Consider the following 18032-nt stretch of genomic DNA (forward strand, 5'->3'; position numbering starts at 1 on the left):
TATATATATATATATATTTCCCCCTTATCTTTCTCTATAGATTGCTTCCTAGTCTTCTGCAAAGGTTTATTAAAATGTTTTGCCTATTCATAGAGACAGAAAGTAGATTAGAGTGACTGGGGGTTGAGGGGGAGGGGGTGGGGAGATGCAGCTGGTCCTCCGTATCCACATGTTCTGCGTCTGCCTGGGAGATAAAGATGTGAGGGCTGACTGTCCTACTTATACAAGAGACTTATATAACCATCAGCAAAATTTGGTATCTGTAAGCGTTCCTGGAACCAACCTGGCCCCTGCCCCATAACTGTATCAATTATTGGGTACAGAGTTTCTGTCGGGGATGATGAAAAAGTTTTTAAAATAGACGGAGGGATGGTTGCACAGAAATGGGAATGTAATTAATAACATTGAAAAGAAACATTGAATTATATAACTTTACTGTTAATTAATTAATTATTTATATATCTATTTATTTATTTATTTTGGCCGGCACCCCCACAGCTTGTGCAGATCTTAGTTCCCAGACCAGGGGTTGAATCCATGCCCTCCTGCCATGAAAGGGCAGAGCCCTAACCACTAGACTGCCAGGGATTCCCTAATTAGTGGCACTGACTTGTACCCATTAGAAGTGTTAACAGAGCAAAAGTTCTCTTGTATGTATTTTACCACAATGCACAAATTAATTTTTAAAAAATAAGAAAAGGAAGCTGTGTATGGGGCAGGAAGGGACTGAGTGAGGCTCATGGGGACATTTCCTTGGGACTGGTCTCCTGGAACCACCAGCTGCAGCCAGGCCGTGTCCCCTGCCCCCAGCGTGTATCATCCTCCCTCCCACCTCCCAGCCTGGGTCAGACCCGCCTGACCACAGAGGCCCCTTGCCACTCATCCCTGAAGAGCCAGGGCCCTCCTGGCAGCATCCTCCAGGGAGCCATACCCCCAACACACGCAAGAGGGGAAGAAAGATGTTCTGCTTTACCGAGTTAGTTTACCCATCACCCAAGAAGAAACTGGATAGCACAAATTTAAATAACACTTTATCTATAAATGCTATATATGGGTTAAAAAAAATAAGGAGCAGAAAATTAGTGTGTTCGCCTTCACTCACCCACAGTCCCGGGGTGAGAATTACATCTACTCCAGAGTTTATAGGTAGATTTTCAACACTTCGAAAAGATTTTCTCTATTCACACCCAGTAATAACTGCTGGTGTGTTTTAAAATAATAAAATGCAAACTTACTTCAAGCATTTCGTTGGTACATTTCTTCATACTAAATTGTAATTTTGATAAGGAATATTTTTAAATAGGAAAAATCTTGAGAATGGAATAACACAAATTTAGTATTTCATATGGAACTATTCTGATGCACAACTTAAAAAAATATCCGTTGAAAATAGATTTTTAAATGGGTTCATCGTTATTGTCTTCTTTAAAGGGTTTTCACTCAAGAATTTACATTTTTATTCACTGTGGTAAAATCTGTGAGGGCAGATCCCGTCAAAACCAAAACCAAACAAAGAAAAACCAGAAAACTACAACAAAAAAGATGATTTTAAAAAGACATATTTAACATTTAACCTTAAAAGACATTTGGCATTTTCAAGAAGGTCTTAGGAACAATGTATTAAATACTTTTAGGTCACATAATGATATTTAAATGGAAGTCACTCTCAGTAATATTAAAGTTTGTCATTTAGGAAAAATAAAGTTAAGGTAATAGAATCACAAATAATAGCTCTTTCTAGAATCAGATGAAGATCTACAAACTCATTCCATATCCTAATCAGTAAATGAGGAGCTTGACTAGCAAGTGAGTCCATTTAATCGATTTAAAGTTACCAAGAAGGAGGTTCACCTCCAATGCTTTCCTGGAGGCACGGATCAAAGTCCAAAAGTGTAGAAGAAATCACTAAGTTGGAAATTTGACATACACAGCCTTCACAAAGAAATGATTTAGACAAGGTAAGACTGAGAACCAAGAATTTTCCCTTGAACTCCTCAACACCAATTATTGATCACCATGATTTCTAACCTTTACAGCATTCTTTTAACATAGGTATTATATGCCAATGTTATTATAATACATAAAGGAAAAATAAAACCTTCCAAGATATTAGGTGAAATGAACTTGCCCAAAGCCACACAAATTATAAAGGACACACACATGTACACACAAGGAATCAGAACTGAGCATGCACTAACCCAAAGTGCGTCAGACAAATGTTGTAAATCAACTATGCCAGGAGAACTTCCTAATTCTGTATCCTGTTGCCAGAATGGAAGTTTCCGAACTTTAATCCCTTCTTTTGATTTCAGACACAAATACTGCATAGCTGTCAAGGTTGTTGTTAGTCCTATGCCCCCTGTGCCCAGGTGCAGAATGAATCTTCATAAAAGCTACTGCCCCTCATTTCATTTAATCTGGGTCCTCTTTTTGGTCCCCAAGTCTCATTATGAGTAGAAGCCTGTCACTCCAACACTTTCTCCCCAGAGGTAAAATGTGAACCTTCACGGGGATTCACATCCTAGTGATTTCCTTGTTACCAATACATTCATGTCTACCTGGTGGTTATTTATACCAATTCCCTTAAATAATTTTCTTATACCCATGTCACTGTGCCCCTCAGCAAGGTCCCTCATCACCTGTTCAGTTCCTGCTCAAGTTTCTTTTCATTACCTAACTCAAAAAAACCCACTTGAATTTCCTTCCATCTCCATAGATAATTAAAATTCATTTCCTCTTCACTTCACTCTGATATTAGTCAACTTTTTACCATCACTCACCTCCATTAAATATAAAATGGATGAATTAATGCCACTCCTGAATCATCAATCGTTTTCTTAATGTTTCTGTCACTCAAAATGAAATCCATGCTTCCCTCCATTAAAGCTGCCTTCATGCTCCACCCGAGGAACAGTTGTTTAATCATTTTATGGGCTCAGTATAAATATCTGAAAATGACAAGGAACTCATAAAAGCATATGAAGCCATAAAAACAAACATGGTTATGTTTGAACATATAACAATCACACACATTCTTATAACAAACATTTTAAAAGTGTGTAAAATTTCTTGTAGTGCTTGACAATCTGAAACTTACTTCCCTTATAATAAATGAGTTCTTTGACATCAGGAAGAGACAAAAGCATTCCCGCAACCCCAGACATAGCGTTCACTGTGACCTTCCTCTCCATCTCTTCTCTGTCTGTGGGAATCCTCCGCTGGTCTGTCCTCTTCCCATGAAGGGCACTGGACTGCCTGGTTCCCTCTGTACATTTAAATCCTGAGATCGGTGCTGGATTTCTGCTGTGTCAAACAGAGGCGGATATTTTCCATCCATGGATACCTGGGTCAGAATATGGGTAGATATCAGTAACCCTTTAGGTAGACTCCATCCGGGCGCTCTAGTCAACATCAGAAGTAACCACAGACTGCGTGATTCCCCACTTCCTTCATGGTGTTCCTCACAGCCATGGCACACTCTGCATCCACACTTCAACAAGGGATCGATTTGGGCATTTGGTACCTTTAAGGAAGTTTCTTGGAACTCACATTAGGTACACCTTGTTATGTGTTTCCTTATTAACCTGTATATCTCTATTCACGTTATTTATCACACAGTGTTTCTCCCTCCATTCTCTGTGTTTTCTCTGGTCCCTGTGAGGCTGCTCCAGGCCACCTGCTTCTTAGTGCTTGTCTTCCTTGTTCTCCTCCTCTCCTAAGTCCATAAAATTCCCAAAGGCAATACTTTCTAAAGAAAGAACACCTTTTGGGCTTCCCTGGTGGCGCAGTGGTTGAGAGTCCGCCTGCCGATGCAGGGGACACGGGTTCGTGCCCCGGTCTGGGAAGATCCCACATGCCGCGGAGCGGCTGGGCCCGTGAGCCATGGCTGTTGAGCCTGTGCGTCCGGAGCCTGTGCTCCGCAACGGGAGAGGCCACAACAGTGAGAGGCTCATGTAACGCAAAAAAAAAAAAAAAAAAAAGAAGAAAAAAAAAAAAAGAAAGAACACCTTTTGCATTTTAAAAATTCGTAAATAAATAACTTAAGGCTGTCAACCAGAAAGTCACTGCTGATTATTTCAGGGTAAAATACAGCTGCTGGAAAACACACTGCTGGTTCAAGCAACCCTAATAAACAAGCAGCCCTAATAAAAATAACATTCCTCACAGTTGAACACACAGACCAGGAGACGCTGGAGCCTCAGACACCAATGACAGAGGCATTGGATCATGGGATATGGCTTTGTTTAAAAGTGCTGGTCCAGAAAAATACTGGTTCTGACACATTACCATGGGTTCCAGTTAGCTTAGATTTTGCCTTTTTAAAATTAATAACCTTTATTTGGGGAGCAGTTTTATATGTACAGAAAAAACTGAGTGGAAATTGTAGAGAGTTCCCATGTACCTTTTCTCCCCTCCCCAACTATAGGTTCCCCTATTTTTTTATTTTATTTTTTTGTGGTACACGGGCCTCTCACTGCTGTGGCCTCTCCCATTGTGGAGCACAGGCTGTGGATGCGCAGGCTCAGTGGTCATGGCTCATGGGCCCAGCTGCTCTGCGGCATGTGTGATCTTCCTGGACCGGTGCACGAACCTGTGTCCCCTGCATCGGCAGGCGGACTCTCAACCACTGTGCCACCAGGGAAGCCCCTGACATATATTTTTCTTCTCCCCTTTGGGGAAACCTTAATGTCTAAATGATTTGAGGCCCTTTATGGTCTTCACGGACTTTTTTCCCACTGGTGCACTGCTCAATCTGATCCAGTTACTATGTCCTGCTAGATCTATGCTTTCTCACCTTGAGATTGCAATTATGATAATCTTTCTCTCTGGATCTCTACTCCTTCTAATCCCATAAATTATACTTCCAAAATGTCCCTCTCCATAAAAAAAACATTTCCAATGTTTCTAGTTCAATACAGTATAATTATTTTCTTTTCTTATGCTTTATATTTTTATCACTCAATATAGCAAAATCCATGTCTTCTTGGTAAACTGTTTCTTGAGGTCAGCTTGCCTCTTAAAATTTCCCCAGCACAGCATGCACATAATTGGTGTCTAATAAATGTTTATTGAAAAAAATTATGCCTGTGCTTGTTGGTTTACACTCCTCTATATTTTAGCATAATTTCTAAGATTCTAAGATGAGCATTTATTAATGTAAAATTAGAATGAAACAATAAATTTCTTGCAAACTCAATTTTATACAGTATAATGCACATGTCTTTACTTTAGGACTGGTTTCTATGATGGTGGTTGTGTTGCAGGGAAGAAAGGTGGGGTACGAGAGGATGGTCACATCCCAGGTCTCAGGCGAGTCACTGGGATGGACACCAAGTGTTGATTCTTGGCTTCACACAGAAAAGAATTCAAGGGTGCCCCATAGTAAATGAAAGTTTTATTCAGGGAGATATACACTCCATAGACAGAGTGTGGGCCATCTCAGAAGGCAAGAGGCCCCAAAATATGAGGTGGTTAGTTTTTATAGGCTGGGTAACTGTATAGGCTAATGAGTGGGAGGATTAGTCCAACTATTTTGGGAAAGAAGCAGAGATTTCCAAGAATTGGGTCACCGCCCGCTTTTTGGCCTTTTATGGTCAGCCTCAGAACTTTCATGGAGCCTGTGGGTGTATCATTTAGATGCTGATGTATTACAATGAATGTATAATGAGGCTTAACGTCTACTGGAAGTCGAATCATCTGCCATCTTGAACTTAGTTGGTTCTAACCAGTTTATGTTGTGTCCTTAACAGTTATGTCACTCTTATAAAGTTGGTGCCCTGCCCCCTTCCTGTCTCAGTTGAAGGGAAGTGAACATGGGAAGGAAATTCAGAGTGAAGTGTGGTCGGAAACTGGGTGAAAGAACCATAAAAGTGCCTCAAAATGTTACCAGTGCATTGATACCTGAGATTCCTTCAATATTAGTCTTACCGAGTTACATTTATATGAACTTTCCTGAAGATGACAGATTGGGCAGAATACACTAGAACCCAACTCTTGTCCATCTCTATCAATACTTTTCATATTACTATGAAATTATAACTTATAGTATCTGATTCAAATTCTTTCTATAAATAACCATTTATTAAACTCTTTGGAAAATTGGGGTTTAAGGACATAGTCAATCTCAACATGTAGAATTGTATCCTGTGAGACTGAAAATGACTTTTTTGTTTAAGACAACATTGTATTGTGTGTTTTTCCAACTCAAGCAACAATTTCAAATGGATGGAAATGTTTTGTAGTCAGTTCGCTTGCTGGCAGAATTCTCAGAAAATGTCAATGCTGATGAATTATTATGAACAATAATAATTATGGTACTTTTGCATTAATAGATTTTAGGAATAATATAATTCAACTGGAAATCCTTTGTTCATGAAAACAGAAATTTCTCTTGATGGGCCAGCATTTGGCCTGCAAATCTCTGTTGGCCCCAGCAAGAGATGTGATGTGTTGAAAGTTCCCTGATGTTTGTAGTGTCAAGAAACAAGTTATTTTGCTTCTTTGATTTCAGAATACAAGGACAATTACTTATCTGATCTCCTGGGAATTACTGCACATAACATTTTTGCATTGTACTGTCTTTGGGAGTTTCTGTTAATATGGATGTCAAAAAGCTGTCACAGTCAAGGAAGCCCCACTGGAGAAGCTCTGCTGCCCAGAAGAAAGGGGAAAATAAAAGAGGCTTGATTTCCTTCAAAGTAAAAAGCCAGGTGCATGACAACAAATGAATTGCATCCTTTTGTCTTTCTTCCAAGGAAACATATGTGAAAATCCTGCTGATTTCCAATAATCTTAGCACACAAAGCTTCCTCAAAACTTCCAGAGAGCACAGGAAAGTTCTGAAGGCAGGTGAGGCAATAATCATGATTCTCTTTCAGGGAACTGCTTCTTCCTCTGTGCTACTTACACCTCACCAAAATCTTATTTGGAAATTACAGTTGAGTTCACGCTGAGTTTCTGACATTAAGTGAACCTTACATCACAAAAAAACCTCCTTTTTTTTTTTTTTTTTAAGAATCACATCCACTACCAAAAGAGAAATTGGGAAATTTTGAGGGTAGGGGACTGGATACCTAATAAAAGTATATGGATCCTGCTGCTGTAAGAAAATTGCTATGATTTCTTTTCTTACCCAGATGCTCAGGGAGAGAGAGCCCTATTTGCTTCCCTTTTATATAATCTGAAGGCAGAGATGGATTACTTTACTTTGATGTGTGCCCTATGATCAAAAGTGGAAGTTAATGATGAAGAGTCTCAGAATCTCAATCTCAGAAGAATTGCAGGAAAAGCATAACTGTGGGGCAGACAGGTGTAAACTTGCCCATCCTGGACACATGGCAGGAACAGAGGACGGTGTGCATAGGCACTAGATGCAAGGTTGATGTGCAAATACTTAAGGTCCCTTCTCCCTCCCAAGGTGGTGGCTTGATTTTAAATCATGTAAGGACTTTTTAATCCTAGTGTCTAGCACAATATCTCTCAATATCTTCTTGAAAGATCAGCTCTTCTTCCCTTCTCTCTCTCTCTCCCTTTAACAGCTATCTCATGGATATTTTACTAGAAAATCTCCCGCCACCTAATTTACAATATTGATACTATCTGGTGAATGAAAACACCATTAGTACTTCTGTTTTTCAAGGCAAAATGTTATTTAGATACACATTAGCCTTATTTTTTTTAACTTTTTACTTCATATTGGAGTATAGTTGATTAACAATGTTGTGTTAGTTTCAGGTGTACAGCAAAGTGATTCAGTTATACATATACATGTACCTATTCTTTTTCAAATTATTTTCCCATTTAGGCTGTTATGTAATATTGAGCAGAGTTCCCTGTGCTATACTGTAGGTCCTTGTTGGTTATCCATACTTCTCTTTACATCTTTGAGCAGGAATCAGGTTCACTGTATTAAAAGTCCAGGGGTCGTAGCCTCTCAGGCAAGCTTTATGCTACTGCAGAGGACACTTTTGAATATGGTCACAGAAGTCTCTGGTGGGGAGATAGAGCCACAGAAGTGGGGTTCCCAGGGCTGCTCGTCAGCTTCCCAGAGCCTGGAGTGTGAGGAGGAAGAGCACAGAGGCAGAGGAGGTGGCCAAGGCAGAAGATGGCCCAGAAAAGGTGTCTTAAATACGTTTTGCAGTACAGTGTAGAAGAAAGAAGGAAACAAATGAGAGAGAAATGACACTGGCAAATGTAAGTCTTTCCTACCTGTGCCATGCCAAAGTATCACTAACACTTGTAAACTGCTGAAGAAAAACCAGGACAACAACAGAATGTTGGTTTTAGTCGTGGAAAATGAAAAATACAAAGTGAGAGAAGCACAAGATATCCAGTTACAGATGAGAAAATAATGTCACCACCTCACATGTTATCTATGTGCGTTAAAAGTAAAACTTACTTCACAACAGAGAGAGTAAACAGCTCAGACCTGGGACATAGTGAATCCCTCTGGAAAGGACTCAAGCATGGATAACATGTCCAGGGATGTATTGTGAAGGATTTGTTAGTTCCTCTTCAGGAAGCTGGCCTTCCAGAACAAGAAGAATTATTCCAAATGGAAAAGCAAGTATCTGTTATTTATCAAGAAATATTTGAATTTGATTTTGTATCTTCTAGTTAAGGTGAAGGTAAGTCTACTAATAATGTCCTCCCTAGAACTGGATTGGTCCACCTGACTTTATTTATTTTTATTTTTTATTTTTTTAATTAGTTTCTGCTTTATAACAAAGTGAATCAGTCATACATATACATCAGTTCCCATATCCCTTCCCTCTTGCATCTCCCTCCCTCCCACCCTCCCTATCCCATCCCTCCAGGCAGTCACAAAGCACCGAGCTGATCTCCCTGCACTATGTGGCTGCTTCCCACTATCTATCTACCTTAAATTTGGTACTGTATACATGTCCATGCCTCTCTCTCACTTAGTCACAGCTTACTCTTCCCCCTCCCCATATCCTCAAGTCCATTCTCAAGTAGGTCTGTGTCTTTATTCCTGTTTTACCCTTAGGTTCTTCATGACATTGTTTTTTTCTTAAATTCCATATATATGTGTTAGCATACAGTATTGGTCTTTCTCTTTTTGACTTACTTCACTCTGTATGACAGACTCTAGGACAATCCACCTCATTACAAATAGCTCAATTTCGTTTCTTTTTATGGCTGAGTAATATTCCACTGTATATATGTGCCACATCTTCTTTATCCATTCATCTGATGATGGACACTTAGGTTGTTTCCATCTCTGGGCTATTGTGAAAAGAGCTGCAATGAATATTTTGGTACATGTCTATTTTTGAATTATGGTTTTCTCAGGGTATATGCCTAGTAGTGGGATTGCTGGGTCATATGGTAGTTCTATTTGTAGTTTTTTTAAGGAACCTCCATACTGTTCTCCATAGAGGCTGTACAAATTTACATTCCCACCAGCAGTGCAAGAGTGTTCCCTTTTCTCCACACCCCCTCCAGCATTTGTTGTTTCTAGATTTTTTGATGATGACCATTCTGACTGGTGTGAGATGATATCTCATTGTAGTTTTGATTTGCATTTCTGTAATGATTTATGATGTTGAGCATTCCTTCATGTGTTTGTTGGCAGTCTGTATATCTTCTTTGGAGAAATGTCTATTTAGGTCTTCTGCTCATTTTTGGATTGCGTTGTTTGTTTTTTTGCTATTGAGCGGCATGAGCTGCTTATAAATTTTGGAGATTAATCCTTTGTCAGTTGCTTCATTTGCAAATATTTTCTCCCATTCTGAGGGTTGTCTTTTGGTCTTGTTTATGGTTTCCTTTGCTGTGCAAAAGCTTTGAAGTTTCATTAGGTCTCATTTGTTTATCTTTGTTTTTATTTCCTTTTCTCTAGGAGGTGGGTCAAAAAGGATCTTGCTGTGGTTTATGTCATAGAGTGTTCTGCCTATGTTTTCCTCTAAGAGTTTGATAGTTTCCGGCCTTACATTTAGGTCTTTAATCCATTTTGAGCTTATTTTTGTGTATTGTGTTAGGGAGTGATCTAATCTCATACTTTTACATGTCCCTGTCCAGTTTTCCCAGCACCACTTATTGAAGAGGCTGTCCTTTCTCCACTGTACATTCCTGCCTCCTTTATCAAAGATAAGTTGACCATATGTGCATGGGTTTATCTCTGGGCTTTCTATCCTGTTCCCTTGATCTATCTTTATGTTTTTGTGCCAGTACCACACTGTCTTAATTACAGTAGCTTTGTAGTATAGTCTGAAGTCAGGGAGCCTGATTCCTCCAGCGCCATTTTTCATTCTCAAGATTGCTTTGGCTATTCAGGGTCTTTTGTATTTCCAACAAATTTTGAAATTTTTTGTTCTAGTTCTGTGAAAAATGCCAGTGGTAGTTTGATAGGGATTGCATTGAATCTGTAGATTGCTTTGGGTAGTAGAGTCATTTTCACACTGTTTATTCTTCCAATCCAGGAGCATGGTATATCTCTCCATCTATTTGTATCATCTTTAATTTCTTTCCTCAGTGTCTTATAATTTTCTGCATACAGGTCTTTTGTCTCCTTAGGTAGGTTTATTACTAGACATTTTATTCTTTTTGTTGCAGTGGTAAATGGGAGTGTTTTCTTGATTTCACTTTCAGATTTTTCATCATTAGTGTACAGGAATGCCAGAGATTTATGTGCATTAATTTTGTATCATGCTACTTTACCAAATTCATTGATTAGCTCTAGTAGATTTCTGGTAGCATCTTTAGGATTCTCTATATATAGTATCATGTCATCTTCAAACAGTGACAGCTTTACTTCTTCTTTTCCAATTTGGATTCCTTTTATTTCCTTTTCTTCTCTGATTGCTGTGGCTAAAACTTCCAAAACTAGGTTGAATAAGAGTGGTGAGAGTGGGCAGCCTTGTCTTGTTCCTGATCCTAGTGGAAATGGTTTCAGTTTTTCACCATTGAGGACGATGTTGGCTGTGGGTTTGTCATATATGGCCTTTATTATGTTGAGGAAAGTTCACTCTATGCCTACTTTCTGCAGTGTTTTTTATCATAAATCAGTGTTGAATTTTGTCAAATGCTTTTTCTGCATGTATTGAGATGATCATAGTGGTTTTCTCCTCAATTAGTTAATACGATGTATCACATTGATTGATATGCATATATTGAAGAATCCTTGCATTCCTGGAATAAACCCCAGTTCTTCATAGTGTATGATCCTTTTAATGTGCTGTTGGATTGTGTTTGCTAGTATTTTGTTGAGGATATTTGAATCAATGTTCATCAGTGATATTGGCCTGTACTTTTATTTCTTTGTGACATCCTTTTCTGGTTTTGGTGTTATCAATGAGATGGTGGCCTCATAGAATGAGTTTGGGAGTGTTCCTCCCTCTGCTATATTTTGGAAGTGTTTGAGAAGGATAGGTGTTAGCTCTTCTCTAAATGTTTGATACAATTCGCCTGCAAAGCCATCCGGTCCTGGGGTTTTGTTTGTTGGAAGATTTTTAATCACAGCTTCAATTTCAGTGCTTGTGACTGTTCTATTCATATTTTCTATTTCTTCCTGATTCAGTCTTGGCAGGTTGTGCATTTCTAAGAATTTGTCCATTTCTTCCAGGTTGTCCATTTTATTGGCATAGAGTTGCTTGTAGCAATCTCTCATGATCTTTTGTATTTCTGCAGTGTCAGTTTTTACTTCTCCTTTTTCATTTCTAATTCTATTGATTTGAGTCTTCTCCCTTTATTTCTTGATGAGTCTGGCTAATGGTTTATCAATTTTGTTTATCTTCTCAAAGAACCAGCTTTTAGTTTTATTGATCTTTGCTATGATTTCATTTCCTTTATTTATTTTTCATGTATTTCTGATCTGATCTTTATGATTTCTTTCCTTCTGCTAACTTTGGGGGATTTTTGTTCTTCTTTCTCTAATTGCCCTAGGTGCAGGGTCAGGTTGTTTACTGGAGATGTTTCCAGTTTCTTAAGGTGGGATTGTATTGCTATAAACTTCCCCCTTAGAACTGCTTTTGTTGCATCCCATGTTTTGGGTCGCCCTGTCTCCATTGTCATTTGTTTCTAGGTATTTTCTTATTTCCTCTTTGATTTCTTCAGTGATCACTTCGTTATTCAGTAGTGTATTGTTTAGCCTCCATGTGTTTGTATTTTTTACAGATCTTTTCCTGTAATTGATGTCTAGTCTCATAGCATTGTGGTCAGAAAAGATATTTGATACAATTTCAATTTTCTTAAGTTTACCAAGGCTTGATTTGTGACCCAAGATATGATCTATCCTGGAGAATGTTCCATGAGCACTTGAGAAAAATGTGTATTCTGTTGTTTCTGTATGGAATGTCCTATAAATATCAATTATGTCCATCTTGTTTAATGTATCATTTAAAGCTTGTGTTTCCTTATTTATTTTCATTTTGGATGATCTGTCCATTGGTGAAAGTGGGGTGTTTAAGTCCCCTACTATGAGTGTGTTACTGTCAAATTCCCCTTTTATGGCTGTTAGTATTTGCCTTATGTATTGAGGTGCTCCTATGTTGGGTGCATAAATATTTACAAGTGTTTTATCTTCTTGGATCTATCCCTTGATTCTTATATAGTGTCCTTCTTGGTCTCTTCTAATAGTCTTTATTTTAACGTCTATTTTTTCTGATATAAGAATTGCTATTCCATCTTTCTTTTGATTTCCATTTGCATGGAATATCTTTTTTCCATCCCCTTACTTTCAGTCTGTATGTGTCTCTAGGTCTGAAGTGGGTCTCTTGTAGAGAGCATATATATGGGTCTTGTTTTTGTATCCATTCAGCCAATCTGTGTCTTTTTGTGGGAGCGTTTAGTCCATTTACATTTAAGGTAATTATTGATATGTATGTTCCTATTCCCATTTCCTTAATTGTTTTGGGTTCGTTATTGTAGGTATTTTCCTTCTGTTGTGTTTCTTGCCTAGAGAAGTTCCTTTAGTATTTGTTACAAAGCTGGTTTGATGGTGCTGAACTCTCTCAGCTTTTGCTTGTCTGTAAACATTTTAATTTCTCCATCAAATCTGAATGAGATCCTTGCTGTGTAGAGTAATCTTGGTTGCAGGTTTTTCTCTTTCATCACTTTAAATATGTCCTGCCACTCCCTTCTGGCTTGTAGAGTTTCTGCTGAGAGATCAGCTGTTAACCTGATGGGGAATCCCTTCTGTGTTATTTGTTGTTTATCCCTTGCTGCTTTTAATATGTTTTCTTTGTGTTTAATTTTTGACAGTTTGATTTATATGTGTTTTGGCATATTTCTCCTTTTATTTATTCTGTATGGGACTCTCTGTTCCTCCTGGACTTGATTAACTATTTCTTTTCCCATATTAGGGACGTGTTCAACTATAATCTCTTCAAATATTTTCTCAGTCCCTTTCTTTTTCTCTTCTTCTTCTGGAACCCCTATAATTCGAATGTTGGTGCATTTAATGTTGTCCCAGAGGTCTCTGAGACTGTCCTCAGTTCTTTTCATTCTTTTTTTCTTTATTCTCTGCAGCAGTTATTTCCATTATTTTATCTTCCACCTCACTTATCCATTCTTCTGCCTCTGTTATTCTGTTATTGATCCCATCTAGAGTATTTTTCATTTCATTTATTGTGTTTTTAATCATTGCTTGATTCATCTTTAGTTCTTCTAGGTCCTTGTTAACTGTTTCTTACATTTTGTCTATTCTATTTCCAAGATTTTGGATCATTTTTACTATCATTATTCTGAATTCTTTTTCAGGTAGACTGCCTATTTCCTCTTCATTTGTTAGTTCTGGTGGGTTTTTATCTTGCTCCTTCACCTGCTGTTTTTCTGTCTTCTCATTTTTGTTATCTTATTGTGTTTGGGGTCTCCTTTTTGCAGGCTGCAGGTTCATAGTTCCCATTGTTTTTGGTGTCTGTCCCCAGTGGCTAAGGTTGTTTCAGTGGATTGTTTAGGCTTTCTGGTGGAGGGGACTAGTGCCTGTGTTGTGGTGGATGAGGCTCGATCTTGTCTTTCTGGTGGACAGGTCCACGTCTGGTGGTGTGTTTTGGGGTGTCTGTGGACTTATTATGTTTGTAGGCAGCCTCTCTGCTAGTGGGTGGGGTTGTATTCCTGTCTTGCTAGTTGCTTAGCATGGGGTGGCCAGCACTGTAGCTTGCTGGTCGTTGAGTGAAACTGGGTGTTGGTGTTGAGATGGGGATCTCTGGGAGGTTTTTGCCATTTGATATTATGTGTAGCTCGGAGGTCTCTTGTGGACCAGTGTCCTGAAGTTGGCTCTCCCACCTCAGAGGCACAGCACTGACTCCTGGCTGCAGCACCATGAGACTCTCATCCACCCGTCTCAGAAAAATGGGAGATAAAGTAGAAAGAAATAATTAGTAGAAGAAAGAAAGAAAGAAAGAAAGAAAGAAAGAAAGAAAGAAAGAAAGAAAGAAATGAGGGAGGGAGTAGGGAGGAAGGAAAGAAAGAAAAACAGAAAGAAAGAAAGAAAGGAGGGAGGGAGGAAGGAAAGAAACAAAGAAAGAAAGAAAGAAAGGAGGGAGGGGGAGTGAGGGAGGGAGGAAGGAGGGAAGGTAGGAAAAAGAGAAAGAGAGAAGATAAGGTAAAATAGAATAAAGTATGATAAATATAATAGCATTATTAAAATAAAAAGTTATTATTTAAAAAGTAAAAAATTAAAAACAAAACAAAACAAAACAAAACAAAAACCGGATAGATAGAACCCTGGGACAAATTGTGGAAGCAAAGATATATAGACAAAATCTCACACAGAAGCATACACATACACTTTCACAAAAAGAGAACAAGGGGAAAAAAATTGTAAATCTTGCTCTCAAAGTCCACCTCCTCAATTTGGGATAATTTGTTGTAAAAAGAGGAAAAGAGGAAAAAATCATAGATCTTGTTCTCAAAGTCCACCTCTTCAATTTGGGATGATTCGTTGTCTATTCATGTATTCCACAGATGCAGGGTACATCAAGTTTTTTGTGGTGCTTTAATCCGCTGCTCCTGAGGCTGCTGGGGGAGATTTTCCTTTCTCTTCTTTATTCTCACAGCTCCAGGGTCTCAGCTTTGGAGTTGGCCCTGCCTCTGCATGTACGTCGCCGGAGGGCGTCTGTTCTTCGCTCAGACAGGACGGGGTTAAAGGAGCAGCTGCTTGGGGGCTCTGGCTCACTCAGGCCGGGTGGAGGGAGGGATACGGAGTGCGGGGTGGGTCTGCGGCAGCAGAGGCCGGCGTGACGTTGCACCAGCCTGAGGCGCGCCGTGCGCTCTCCCGGGGAAGTCGTCCCTGGATACCGGGACTCCGGCAGTGGTGGGCTGCACAGGCTCCCTGGAAAGAGGGCGTGGACAGTGACCTGCACTCGCACACAGGTGTCTTGGCGGCAGCAGCAGCAGCCCCAGCGTCCCACGCCCTTGTCTGGGATCCGCGCTTTTAGCCGCGGCTTGCGCCTGTCTCTGGAGCTCCTTTAAGCAGCGCTCTTAATCCCCTCTCCTTGCGTACCAGGAAACAAAGAGGGAAGAAAAAGTCTCTTGCCTCTTCGGCAGCTCCAGACTTTTTCCCGAACTCCCTCCCCGCTAGCCGTGGTGCACTAACCCCTTCAGGCTCTCTTCCTGCCGCCAACCCCAGTCGTCTCCCCGAGCTCCGGCTGAAACCCGAAACCCGAGCCTGAGCTCCCAGCCCCGCCCACTCTGGCGGCCGAGCAGACAAGCCTCTCCGGCTGGTGAGTGCCAGTCGGCACCGATCCTCTGTGTGGGAATCTCTCTGCTTTGCCCTCCGCATCCCTGTTGCTGCGCTCTCCTCTGCTACTCCGAAGCTTCCCCCCTCTGCCACCCAGAAGCTTTCCCCCTCCGCCACCCGGAAGCTTTCCCCCTACGCCACCCGGAAGCTTTCCCCCTCTGCCACCCGGAAGCTTTCCCCCTCCGCCCCCTGCAGTCTCCGCTCGCAAAGGGGCTTCCTAGTGTGTGGAAACCTTTCCTCCGCCACGGCTCCCTCCCACTGGTGCAGTTCCCATCCCTATCTTTTGTCTCTGTTTATTTTGTTTCTTTTGCCCTACCCAGGTATGTGGGGAGTTTCTTGCCTTTTGTGAGGTCTGAGGTCTTCTGCCAGCATTCAGTATGTATTCTGTAGGAGTTGTTCCACGTGTAGATGAATTTCTGATGTATCTGTGGGGAGGAAGGTTATCTCCGCATCTTACTCTTCTGCCATCTTCCCCCAACTCGCCCACCTGACTTTAAAGAAAGGTTTTATCAACCTCTGTAAGTGTGCTTCATTTGGTGTCTTCAAAACCAATCTTTTGGCTGGAGAAACTTTTGAATTGGAAAACAAATTATATTTTCAGGTCTGCTAGTAAATATACATGCCTGAATATGTAGGACAAAATATTTGTCAGTGGAACAAGGACCAAAGCTAATGCTTCCAGGAAGCATTGCTGAAACAGGTCAATTTAGAGTCTAAGTCTGAACAAACTAAAATTAGCATAGAGATGCACAAGGAAGAAAAAGTAGAGAGGAAAGCTAACAGAACAAGGAAATTGAAGTCTACTTCAAGGCATTAAGTGAGCAAAAGTGAAACTTAAAAAAAAAAAGAAAACATTATTTCCAAAAAAATTGGATGGAAGTGTCAGTACAAGCAATGCTCACAATTTCAATTTGACAGTGAAGGTTCATCCTACACTTTTAAGGCAAAGTAAAATGAACAAGGGTCCTAAAAGAGGAGAAAGCAAATGAGTCTGAAATGAGCATCTGTGAATCAAGTAGCCAATGAGTCTGGGAAGTGATTCTGATGGCCTCTATTTGCCTTCTAAAATGCCTACTTGCATCGCCTGTGTTCAAGCTCACCCTCAAATCAGATAGGAGCCCAAACACCAGGCCTTGGTCTAAACTAGTACTAAGATGTACCCATGAAAAGAGATGCAAGATTCAAAGCCAATATAACTCTTGCAAGCACACCACCCAACACTCAACTCAGCTTAGCCTGAAGGCTCTCACCAATGTCTCCTTATCTCCCATAGTGAAAATCAGAAAAAAAAACAGAAAACTGTTTTTTCTCCAAAAAAAAAAAAAAAAGAATAAAGAAAGCTGAGCGGTGTCTTGATCTAAGAATAAGTGCACAGTGTGAACTATAAGGAAGACACTCTAGCATCAAAACAAGGAAGGGTCTAGTCTACAGATCTGTGTTTCTTGAAGTCTATTTGCAAGCAGAAAAAAAAAAGACTGTAAACACAGTTCTAAAAAAAAAAGAAAAGTGAATACAGTGACGCTTTTGTTGTGTCTCATTGAAATACATCCTACATACTCCTCATTTCTCAAAGAGAGGTTCTGTAACAAAGCACAAGTGGGTCATACCATTGACACAGAGCTGTCTGGGCAGGATGCTTCAGAGCATAAACATTTCTTCAAAACTATACTTCATATATATATTTTAAACCTTTAATAAATGTAGGCTTATTTTTCTTTTGAATGTATATAACTATTCAATCATTGTAATAGTTTAGATTTCTTATAATACCTTGAACCCTTAATTTGAGTTGAAGTGTGTCATATATTATTGTTTTGGAAAGCAACAATGGTTATTAAAGTGAAGATGTTTTAATTATAAAGTTTTGGCATACTTATATTTCCCTTACATAGGAGACATTAGAGTGAATGATCTTTGAAGACAAGTTGAGTATCACTTAAAATTCTTTACCGTAACCGCTGAGTAAAGTAAGTCCTTGACATTCACATCCTCCTAGTTGTGTGTGGACCCCTCAAACCACTGCTACATTTCATTTCTCAGACGAAACGTGTATGAGATTGTATTAGCTGTCTCAGACTGCCGTAACAAAATATCACAGACTGGGGACCTTAAACAACAGAAATTCATTCATTTTTCACAGTTCTTGAGGCTGGAACCAAAAATCAACTTTCCGGCTGATTTGGTGGGTGACAGTGGCTATCTCCTTGTTTATTCTGTCCTCACAGGCCTTTCCTCGGTGTGTGGGCTAACAGAGGGGGAGGGGGGAACTATCTGGTGTCTCTTCCTAATAGCACACTAATTCCATTGGATCAGGGGTCCACCTTCCTTATACCAA

Source organism: Mesoplodon bidens (assembly GCF_964165515.1).
Source record: "Mesoplodon bidens genome assembly, chromosome: 9".
Taxonomy (NCBI): Eukaryota; Metazoa; Chordata; class Mammalia; order Artiodactyla; family Ziphiidae; genus Mesoplodon; species Mesoplodon bidens.